This window comes from Sinocyclocheilus grahami, unplaced genomic scaffold (genome assembly GCF_001515645.1).
Source record: "Sinocyclocheilus grahami isolate Dianchi unplaced genomic scaffold, SAMN03320097.WGS_v1.1 scaffold1231.1, whole genome shotgun sequence".
NCBI classification, from domain to species: domain Eukaryota; kingdom Metazoa; phylum Chordata; class Actinopteri; order Cypriniformes; family Cyprinidae; genus Sinocyclocheilus; species Sinocyclocheilus grahami.
Window position 1 is genome coordinate 117,683 of NW_015506410.1, and position 11,213 is coordinate 128,895.

The 11,213-nt window shown below is 35.9% G+C and overlaps 1 long non-coding RNA gene across 1 annotated transcript in view; it reads right to left on the bottom strand.

Annotated features, from left to right (window-relative positions):
• Window positions 1-11,213, bottom strand: part of LOC107568289 (uncharacterized) — a 21,166-nt gene that overhangs the window by 7,724 nt on the left and 2,229 nt on the right. Inside the window, exons 2-3 of the long non-coding RNA XR_001606734.1 lie at window positions 6,638-6,644; window positions 4,586-4,591 (exon numbers count right to left, since the gene is read on the bottom strand). This is a non-coding gene — a long non-coding RNA (uncharacterized lncRNA). The remainder of the gene's footprint in view (window positions 1-4,585; window positions 4,592-6,637; window positions 6,645-11,213) is intronic.

The window sequence follows — 11,213 nt, forward strand, 5'->3', positions numbered from 1 at the left end:
ATTGTGCGGGAGTGCGGGATGTGGCTTCCGTAGCGTCCCAACTGGGTACGCTCTCCCAGTGTTATCCAATGTACCACTGTACAGTGGCGGTGTGGCGGACACCTCTGCCTAGCCGCTGTCCTAGCAGGGCACTGGAGGGGGTCAGCAATAGTGGCGTTTTCCATACGGATCCCAATTCGTCAGTCACTGACGTAACGTTGAACGTGACTGACTGAATGGGAACGTCTAGGTTACTTGTGTAACCCTCGTTCCCTGAAGGAGGGAACGGAGACGTTACGTTCCGTTGCCACAGTTGCTGTACCACCGCTGTACGGCCGGGGCACGTAGCCTCGGCTCCTCAGCGAAAAACTGATGTGCGTTTGCACGCGCTCTCCTTTTATATCCGCGCTGCGGGGCGGGGTGCGCGTGGCGAAACACGCACGCCAACTGTCATTGGCTTGTTTAGTTAACACTCGAAGGTGATTGGGCTCTCGGGCGAGATCCCAATTCGTCAGTCACTGACGTAACGTCTCCGTTCCCTCCTTCAGGGAACGAGGGTTACACAAGTAACCTAGACGTTCTTTAAAGAACCTTTGACAGAATGGTTCTTTGTGGAACCAAAAATGGTTCTTCTATGGCATCGCTTGAAGAACCTTTTGAAGCACCTTTATTTTTAAGAGTGTACTTTAGCAAAGGAAAACCAGTCTCTTCTCGGTTTATATCGAAATCCTCCGACATTTTTCTTTGTAAATCCTCAGGTTTGTACTTCTAATTCGTGACCGGCGTTTTGTTTTGTTTTGTTCTCTCTCCGCATTCGTCACTAATCACGCAACGCGTACGTGCTGCATCATCCGCTGGAACTGCTTCAGTGTATGACAGTCAGCGGAAGTGAGAGAAAAGTGTTTATTACGTTTGAAATATGGATATTTTTCTTACAAAAACACATTGATTCACTACAGAAGGCCTTTAATCATCCCTCGGAGCCGTCTGCGGCACGTTTTATTATGAATGCGCGCGCTTTATTTGATGACTTGTGGACTGTTCAACTGCAACACCCGCTGACTGCAATGATAGAGCTTGGAATAGCCAGGACAATTTTTAATATAACTCAGACTGGATTCGTCTGAAAGATATACACCTAGGATGCCTCGGGCGTGAGTAAAACACAAGCTAATTGTAATTTTTGGGTGAACTAACCCTTTAAGAGAGAGTCTTTGATCCCCATTTGCCCGTGTCCACCTCTCCTCTGATATCTCCCTCTCTGAATGTAAGTGAATAGTTGCATCTGTGCACAGCCCAGTCATAATGATAAGCACAGAAATCAAAAGCATTGGTGAGAACTTCATAAAAATGTACTTCTTCAAAGTTGGATTTCTGGGAAAGGCTTTCAGGTATAAGTGTAGTTGGCTTTCAGGCGAAGATACAGTCAGAAAATCCTATGAACAAAGTCTTATAATCCTGAAATTATTATTATTATTATTAATTTATAATTATTATCATGATCAGTTGTATTACATTTTTATAATACTACAATTATGAGTAATATGGTGTGATCTGATGATATTTGCTATATATTTGCTGTTATTTTGCTGGGACAAACAGGTTAATATAAAAAAAAATAAACAACTTGAAGTGGTTATTTCAAAATATATTTTTTTATATAAACAAATCAAGGTTGAAACTCTGTTATTGTCTATTTCTTAAGAGGACAGTAATCAGACACTTGAATGCAAAGAATGAACAGAATTATGAGTTACGTTTGGCTGTCAACCTTGTGCGGGAATAGAAAGTGTAAACAATTTCTGTGAATGTTTATTAATATAAGGCCTTGACGAAAGACTTTAACTCATCAATGAGGACACGGTGTCTCTGACAAAGTTTTTTAGTGCTTTTCAAATCTCAAGGTGACATTCCCTCAAAACTGGAGACAAAACATGTGTTAGCAAGCACAAAATTCATTTCATAACTCAATACATAACCTTAGCTATCATAAATATTAAATTGAACATTTAGTAAAAACATTACAGAAAGACATGTAAATGATATTTGGAGGATACTCACTCTCATGTCTTGGCAAATTTGCGTGACTTTTTCTATGGAACATAACAGGAGGAGTTTTGCACTCAGTGACCACTTATGCATTTGGTTGATGCTTTAAATCAAAGTTACTTAGTTTGCCAATTTCACATTTTATCAATTCATTCATTCCACTGGAATCAAACTCATGACTTTGCAGTACTACTGCTATAGAAATCTCTATTGTTCAAGCTGCCATGCTCTGAAAAGGACAAATGCACTATACTCTTCTGAAGCCATAAGCCATGACTAAATTTCATTTGAGTTTTGGCATATTCATAGTTTCATAATAAATAATGTTACATTTACACTACCATTCAAAGGTTTGGGGTCAGTAAGATTTATTTTAATTAATTTATGATTTGAGATAAATTAATACATTTATTCAGCAGGGAAACATTAAATTGATCAAAAGTCAATATATATATATATAATGGTTTCCACAAAAAATATTAAATGATTTCAACATTGATAATAATCAGAAATGTTTCTTGAGCAGCAGATCAGCATATAAGAATGATTTCTGAAGGATCAGGTGACACTGAAGACTGGAGTAATGATGCTGAAAATTCAGCTTTGCATCACAGGAATAAATTACATTTTAATATATATTACATTAGAGAACAGTTATTTTGAATTGTAATAATATTTCACAATTTACTACTTTTACAGTATTTTTGTCTAATCAATTATTTCAACCTTGACTTCACAGACTCCAAAACGTCAAGTAGAGTGTGTGCATATACATATATCATGCTATGTATTATTCCTTCATAATATATCAAATATTATATTAAATATTCTATATCTAATTTTTCATATTTTTGTAACGATTTCTTTCAAAAGTGTCTGGTCACAAAAATGAGGTATTGCATAAATCTTAATTTGAACCTTTCACTCGTTATCCTTAACCTTCTTAATTATTAATATATTGATTTGAATTTCCAAAACGTCAAGTAGAGTGTGTGCATATACATATATCATGCTATGTATTATTACTTCATAATATATCAAATATTATATTAAATATTCTATTTCTAATTTTTCATATTTTTGTAACGATTTCTTTAAAAAGTGTCTGGTCACAAAAATGAGGTATTGCATAAATCTTAATTTGAACCTTTCACTCGTTATCCTTAACCTTCTTAATTATTAATATATTGATTTGAATTTAATGCACATTCTTAGGGAAAGGCAGTTATTGAGTAGATGAAGCAACATCTTGGAAGTAACTGCAATTCACACCTAATTTGCACTGACAGGTTTCAGGTGTCATCCCAATTATCACTAAGCATGTCCAGACGTTTTTATATTCAACCCCCCAAACAATAAAATAAATCAATGCTTTCAACATCACAGAAAAGAGGCGGTCAGATCTTGACATTCAGTCCAATTATTGTGTCATATAACACAAAGAACCGTAAACAAGCTACCGGACGAGATCCTGCCGTCTGATATCCACTAAAGCTGCTGCGAACATTAGAAGATGCTCATTTTCACCTGCAACTGAAAGACAGGTGCACTGTCGTGACTCCACAGTGGGACAAAAGCAGGAGGAGATTGAACATGTCACTGATGGTTCTTCACGGCGAGGATAATTGGTGCTGGTTGACGTTCACCCTTCACTGATGGCCACCCCCTGTGACGCATGTGAAAGGTACGAACCAGCCCACTGCAGCGAGAGCATGAGAGAGAGATGCGTAACGTTCCCTCCTACACGCCCCCACTGAGTCCACACACACACACACACACACACACACAGGTTTGTTTTTGTGAAAAGTGGGGACATCCCATAGGCGTAATGGTTTTTATACTGTACAGACCGTATATTCTATTGCCCTACACCAACCCTACCCCTAAACCTACCCCTCACAGGAAACTTTGTGCTGTTTCAGATTTTCAATACACTCCATTCTGTGTGATTTATAAGCGTTTTGAAAAGTGGGGAGATGGGGTAATGTCCTGAAAAGTCACCTTCTCCTTGTAATACCTATGACATACCCTTGTCATTATACAAATTTATGCCCTCATTTGTCACAAAAACACACACACACACAGGTATTCCTATCATTATGGGGACATTCCATAGGCGTAATGATTTTTATACTGTACAAACTGTATTTTCTATCCCCTTACCCTAAAACTACAGGCATTATTAGATTTTCAAAAAACTTTATTCTGTATGATTTAGAATCTTGTTTCCTCATGGGGACCAAAAATGTCCCCACAAGGTGAACATTTACTGGTATTACTATACTTGTGGAGACATTTGGTCCCCATAATATTTCTTACACAAAGCTCACTGTGACTGGGACTGATTGATGGTGCTCTCGTGTAGGACAGTAGAATAATCCCCCACTGCATTAGTAGAGAGACTTCATTTAGTCACGCGTCCCTTCAGTCTGGGAAAGGGACAATGACGTCATATTAAATACTCCACGGCGGGCCTTATCAATCACACTTTTCAAATTAAAGATGTCAAATTTAATTTGATTCATGGAAGCAAATCAGAAGTGCAGCCAGGCAGGACGGTTTACTTCTGCTAAGGTTACAGCTGGAGTCACATCAAATTACGAAATATGCATTGGAGCTGAAAGAGTTCATTTTTGACTGGATATGTGTGTATATATATATATATATATATATATATACACTCAATATCTTGGCTATATAAAAATCTCAAAGTCATGTGGATCAAACTCGCATGCAGAAACATGCAGATTAAAAACCATAAACAGGAAATTACATCATAGAGGGGACTCCGGCAGACTCTCATTATTATGAATAAGGAAGCATTCCCTTGTGGAAAAAAAGTGTGCTTAATTGTACTGAACTTGCATTTGTAGTGTATTCAAATATTAAAGGTATATAAAAACTGTACTTGGAGATTATATAATATTAATGAAATGTTTCTTTTTAAAAAGTGCACTTAATGTCAATTTTAATTTTAAATCATCGTTTTAATAAGCTTTTGTTGTGCTTTAAAGAAGTACACTTATTTCGATGTGTTGACTAACACACTAAAGCACAAAGTACTTGATTATAATTTTACTGTTTAAGTGTGTTATTCGATAAAACATGTAAAGTTAATATATTTTAAATGTTCTAAATTGCGACTGCATTATTACAAATGTGTCATTTTTCAGACATTTAAACACATGACATACAAGTTTAAATAGAAATGACATTAAAATTATATTTTGGTTATTTAGCAGTACACTTTAAACAGGTTTTGAAAATAATACAATTGTGAAATTACATATAAAGATGTACTTAAGTCCTACTTAAATGGATCAAAAAAGCACTCTAAAGTTCAGCTAACTGTATAAAACGTAAATAATAATTTTCTGAAAAATACTTAAACTTAATGATTAAGATATGTCAACTCACATGTATTCTTAGTGTAAGGAAAAAATATGGCACGTTTTACCAGACGGTAAGTTATTCAATTGAAACATTTTGAAAATAGCATTAGTTTTTTAAAACCAACATGAATACAAAGAGTGCATTTGTAAATACATGAGACATGTTTTCAACTAGATTTGTAAAAGATGTGTCTTTGACCCGTGGAGTGATCAAAACAGCAAAGGCAAATCCTCTACTACAAATGCACTTGTGAGGCTCCATTAGCACAGCGGCTCATCATCACTGCATTCCAGTCAAGGAGTAATACACATGGTTTAGGGTGACTGAAAGCGCTGCCAAACCCCCTCCCATTACACTTGGCAGGGTCAATCCCATTCAGCCTGCATCGGGAGTGCAGCGTAAGTGTACTACCTTAATTAAAGTCTCTCTAAATGGGAGTGTCTCTTCTGCTGAATGGAAATAGGAAATTCAATACAGCATCCAGAGGACATGAAAACTAAGAGGGAAGTTAGTTGGCCATTGACAGGACAGGACTCATCTTTTCCGGTGGGGAGACCGGATGGAGTCACATTTGCCTGATTGCTGTATTTTCATTGAATGCCAAGCATTTGGCAAGTGCTCAATAATGCTTATTTTATGCAGGAAAAACACTTGTATTTCTTACAGTTCTTCATTAACAGGATGTTTGTCTACCACAGAGAATATATTACTTGAATGAGGTCAAGAGAAACCAAAGAAAAATGGGATTTTTTTCACAGTTTATCATCTGCCAAGCAAAAAAATTGCATGGATGATCGCTTAGAAAGAAACAGCACACCTTTCCTCAACAAGCCACATGATCTGCGGTCATATTTAACATGTGGAACAAGTTTCGCTGCAAAGCTGACTTTTTACACTAAATTGTTGAGGTTTTGAAAATCAGCCATAGTAACTGCCATAGGAAGCACCACTAATAAAGCAGATTGAGGTGGAGTGGAAGGCTATTTTGAGTTCAAAAATGGCCTTACTTGGCACAGGACAACTATAGCAAGACAAAAGATGAATTAAATCAAAACAAAAAGCCTCTAGATGAGCTTGACGTCAATATGGTTAAAATAGGCAAGGAAAAAAATGACTCATGAAGGAAGTTATTAGCGTGTTAATACTCCAAACCAGAATAATCTGGAAATGTTGTACTGGGTTTGAAAATATGCAGATATGAATTATAGGAACAAACATGTCCACTATAGTCAAGAGAAATTGAAGAAGGAATTATAAAGAACATACATAAAAATACCAAGAAATAAAAGAAATGAATGACTGTGTGTGCCTCTTGGGTTGAACTGTTCAACTGTGCTAGGAATATATGGAAACAAAAAGTGCATATTTACATTATAAGTGCTTTACAGTTCAATTGCTCACTTCATATATTGAGAGAAATTGGAACAAGATTTTGTATCGGCTATAGATAGTCATCTCTATTTACTGTGGATCCTCTCCAGTCTTCTGGATTTAAAGACTCTTTAGCCGAAAGGAGCAGGACATATATATATATACATATACATATACATATACATATCAAGTGCTTGGGAACTGAACTATCATTAGACTTCAGTTTCAAATATGGAAAATGTTTAGCCACACTTGGAATAAGGCCAGGAAGAAGGAACAGTGTGTCTAATGAATAAGTTATGATGATGGTTCTCTGAGTTCATCTTAGTAAAAAAAAAAAAGCATGTTAGCCAAAAGCAAATTCACATTTTGATGCAATCTCTTAAAGTCTTGACCACTGACCTCAAAAATATTTAATACTGAGAACTCTGAGGTTTGCTTTGAAAGAACAAAAAATAGAAGACTATGAACAAAACTTGACCTGTTGCAGACCGTAAAGCTTAGTGGTAAACGCATTTTACAAAGTGAAACATTTCTTCACCTTCTATTCATTCTATTCAGTGCTTTATTCCTACTGTACGACAAGACGAAATCAATGACAGATTACTAGAGCTTCACTCCAGCACAAAACAAACTGACCTCCCACACACGGACAACCTGCACGCTCCTGCAATAACGCTTGGACAAATAGATGATTTAAAGCACCAGGCCTTACTACTGCAATTATGATCACCGATATTTGATGTAGCGTTTACTACATAATAAAACCTTGTGTGTTGAGGTCTGTAAATGTTATAACAAAAAATAAACGTGTAAAATACAAATGGAATCAATGTCAAATTAAATATTGGTCTATGCTTATACCATGGACCTCATCTTTTAAATAATTTTAAAATAATAATAATAATAAACAATCAATAGATTATTGACATATACATATACTTCAGTAAATGCAATACAATTGTTGTATCTATGAATCATTACTTAAATACATTTATAATGTTACAGGAGACTTCTATTTGAAATAAATGCAGTTCTTTTGACATTTCTATTCATCAAAAAATCCTGAAAAATTAAATGTACCATGGTTTCCAGAAAAAAACACGAGAGAGAGAAAAAAGCAGCAAATCATGGTATTAGAATGATTTCTGAAGGATCATGTGAGACTGAAGACTGGAGGAATGATGCTGAAAATCCAGCTTTGACATCACAGGAATAGATTACATTTTAAAATATATTAAAATAGGAAAAGAGTTATTTCACAATGTTGCTGTTTTTTGGTCAAATAAAACGTAAGAGTGTCTCAGTCGTAGTTGATATACAGTTCTAATTAGGATGGCGTCTACAAAAGTTACAGAACTCACACTCACTGGATCATTTTGATTGACTTTAAGATAAACATTTACACTGTGTGAACTGAATTTTTGAGTTTTTTAGTGAAATATTTGGAGCTGTTTTGTACTTTGAAATGGGTTGTTTTTTTATGATGGCTCTACATTGCTAAGACTACATGCGCTATTCAGAGTAGATTGTGTTTATAAAAAGAAATAAATGGTGCCTCTTATTCTGCTTTAACAACATAAGCAGAGTAATTTAACCTACAATTGCTCATAGAAAAATTTGGTATATTTGTGCTCTTGGAGGGTGAACACTGACCATTAGTACTATTATTTTCTTCATGGACTGTTTTCAGCATCTCTAACTTTGATGTCAGATATAGAGGTCTGACTTCTAATGCATTTTGGGGTAAAACTAAGAAGCAAGTTCTTGGAAACAAAAAATGGCATTCCAACCCAATGGCATGGCAATTTGTAACTACTTAATGTTTTGGCAAATTGGTGCCCATAATTCATACAATCTTATGCATACATCTTTATGTTTTCCCATGAGATCAGGTTGGGATGTCCTCAGAATCAGACGGATTCATGCACAGATTCATGGAGTTTCTGGCAAATGTCGGTGTTGAGATCAAATAAAAAGTAATGAATCCATCTCATTTTCTCTCTTCCATTCACCATCCATCTCTTCTTGCAACACACTCTTGCAACACAACTCTTCTTGTCTTCTCTTGTACCTTCCATCATCTGTGAGTTCATATTTCTGAATAAACAAATTCAATATTATATTGGGATTGGGAGCAAGGGTTCAGTTTCTCTGTAAACACTGGAGAACCATCATACTATACTGTACACTAAAAACATTGAAAATGTAACTGATAGAGATTTTTCTATTTGTTTGACCCAGAAAATGACACCAAATTCTGTTAGTGTAACTTAATGTAATCCAGTTCATTATTAAAAATATTTGTTTGATGAATAAAACCATATTTAAAGCAATAGTTCACCCAAAAATGAATATTTCCTGAATATTTACTCACCCTCAGGTAAGTTTGTTTCTTCATGGGAACAGATTTGGAGAAATTACATCACTTCTGCACTACAGATCCTCTGCAGTGAATGAGTGCCGTCAGAATTAGAGTCCAAACAGCTGATAAAAACATCACAATAATCCACAAGTAATCCACACCTGTCTTGTGAGGAGAAAAGCACACAAACACACAGCTTGATTGATTTGTTTCTTACAAACACACAGCTTTTCACATCAAGACATTAATTGGTGGACTGGAGTGGTGTGGATTACTTGTGGATTATTGTGATGTTTTTATCAGCTGTTTGGACTCTCATTCTGACGGCACCCATTCACTGCAGAGGATCCATTGGTGAGCAAGTGATATAATGCTAAATTTATCCAAATCTGTTCAGATTAAGACACAAAATCATCTAAATCTTGGATGGCCTGAGGGTAAATATTCAGCAAATTTTTATTTTTGGGTGAACAATTCCCTTAAGGCACATATTTAGGTTACCTGACCAAACAATACAGTGCTACGTATTTTATCTGGATTTGTTTTCCAATATTTACTATCTTTAAACAGCAGATAGTGTCAAACATATGGCTACAAATGATATCTGACCAGTCATACAAAAAGCTGCAGGACTAAATCTCAGCCATGTCTTCTCAATGGCAAAAGAATAAAAATCAAAGACGCTGTGCGAAAACCACACTAATCAGTAAATGTACACGGCCCTCACACTGCAGCTGGGGTCGTTTCGGTTGTGTTAGGCAAGCTTAGCAAGAAATAACATTTGCATACGATATTAACACATGATTAAATAAAGAGACATCATTGTCGCTGATAAAGACACTCGAGGTATGAAGTGCCGTTTGGGCTGTATAGTCTTTCTGTGCGCTGAGACAAGAGTCCTTTCTCATGGAAATCAGCCGTGTCTCCACTTCCTCCGTGGGTCATCCACCTCCGAGTGTCCTCTCCATGGTTTTCATCAAAAACACGAATTTAACCCTGACTACACTGCCTCCATTAGAGACTCAATGGTTTAAAAATGGCACACAAGCTTTGTGGGATATGTGCGAAACACAAGCCTACTCTTAAAAATAAAGGTCCTGATTGAAACCAAAAGGGGTTTTATAGCCTCATGCCAAAGAAGAACGTTTTTTTTCAGTGACTTTAAAATGGTAGTTTTTCACTAAGCACGCATAAACCTTGTTTTCTCAAAAACACAATCACGTACATACATGCTGCTCACATATTATTGTAGCACAGTTTGTGCTGATTACTGTGTTATTAAACTTTAGACACTCAAATGTTTGTAAGCAACTAAAAAAGCACAAATGTAGTAGTAACTTAATTGATCCCCTTGGGGAAATTTTGTTTCAGTGTCTTGTTTCAATATGCGTATATACAACATAAATTTCACAATAGAAACAATACAATTTAACATCAATTAATCAAGAAGTGCTAATTACTGAATGAGACCTGCTCATTACATAAAAATAAAAGGAAAACAACTCTTTCTTTCCTATCTTTCATTTAAGCACTTCACTGCCTGTGTTATAAAAGATTTTTTCCCTCTATTTTTAAAAAACACCGGTATCCTGAATCTTCTACCCGAAGGCAAGAGCTCAAACTCATTATACAGCGGGTGCCTATCATCAGATATAATTTTCATAGCTTTACCAAGACATCTAGTCTGATAAATTTGTTGTAAACCCATCACAGGGATACCAAGTAATTTACTCGCAGTACTTATAATTTTCCTGTACATACACTTTTGTTCCACCGTAGCATTCCCGAACCAGCAAATACAAAAAGTCAGTACACTTTCAATAAAAGAGTTATAAAACACCTTTAACTTAAATATAGTCTTTGCTGGCCCTTTTTGTTCACAGCGTCAGTCCATTTATCCCACCTCAGTTTGTGATCTAAAACAACTCCAAGGTATTTATACTCTTCTACCCTCTGAATCTGGTCCCCTTTAATAATGGTCGCACTCGTTGAGGACTCTTTCCTAAAATCAATACACATTTCTTTAGTTTTTGAAACATTTAACTTGAGATTTGAT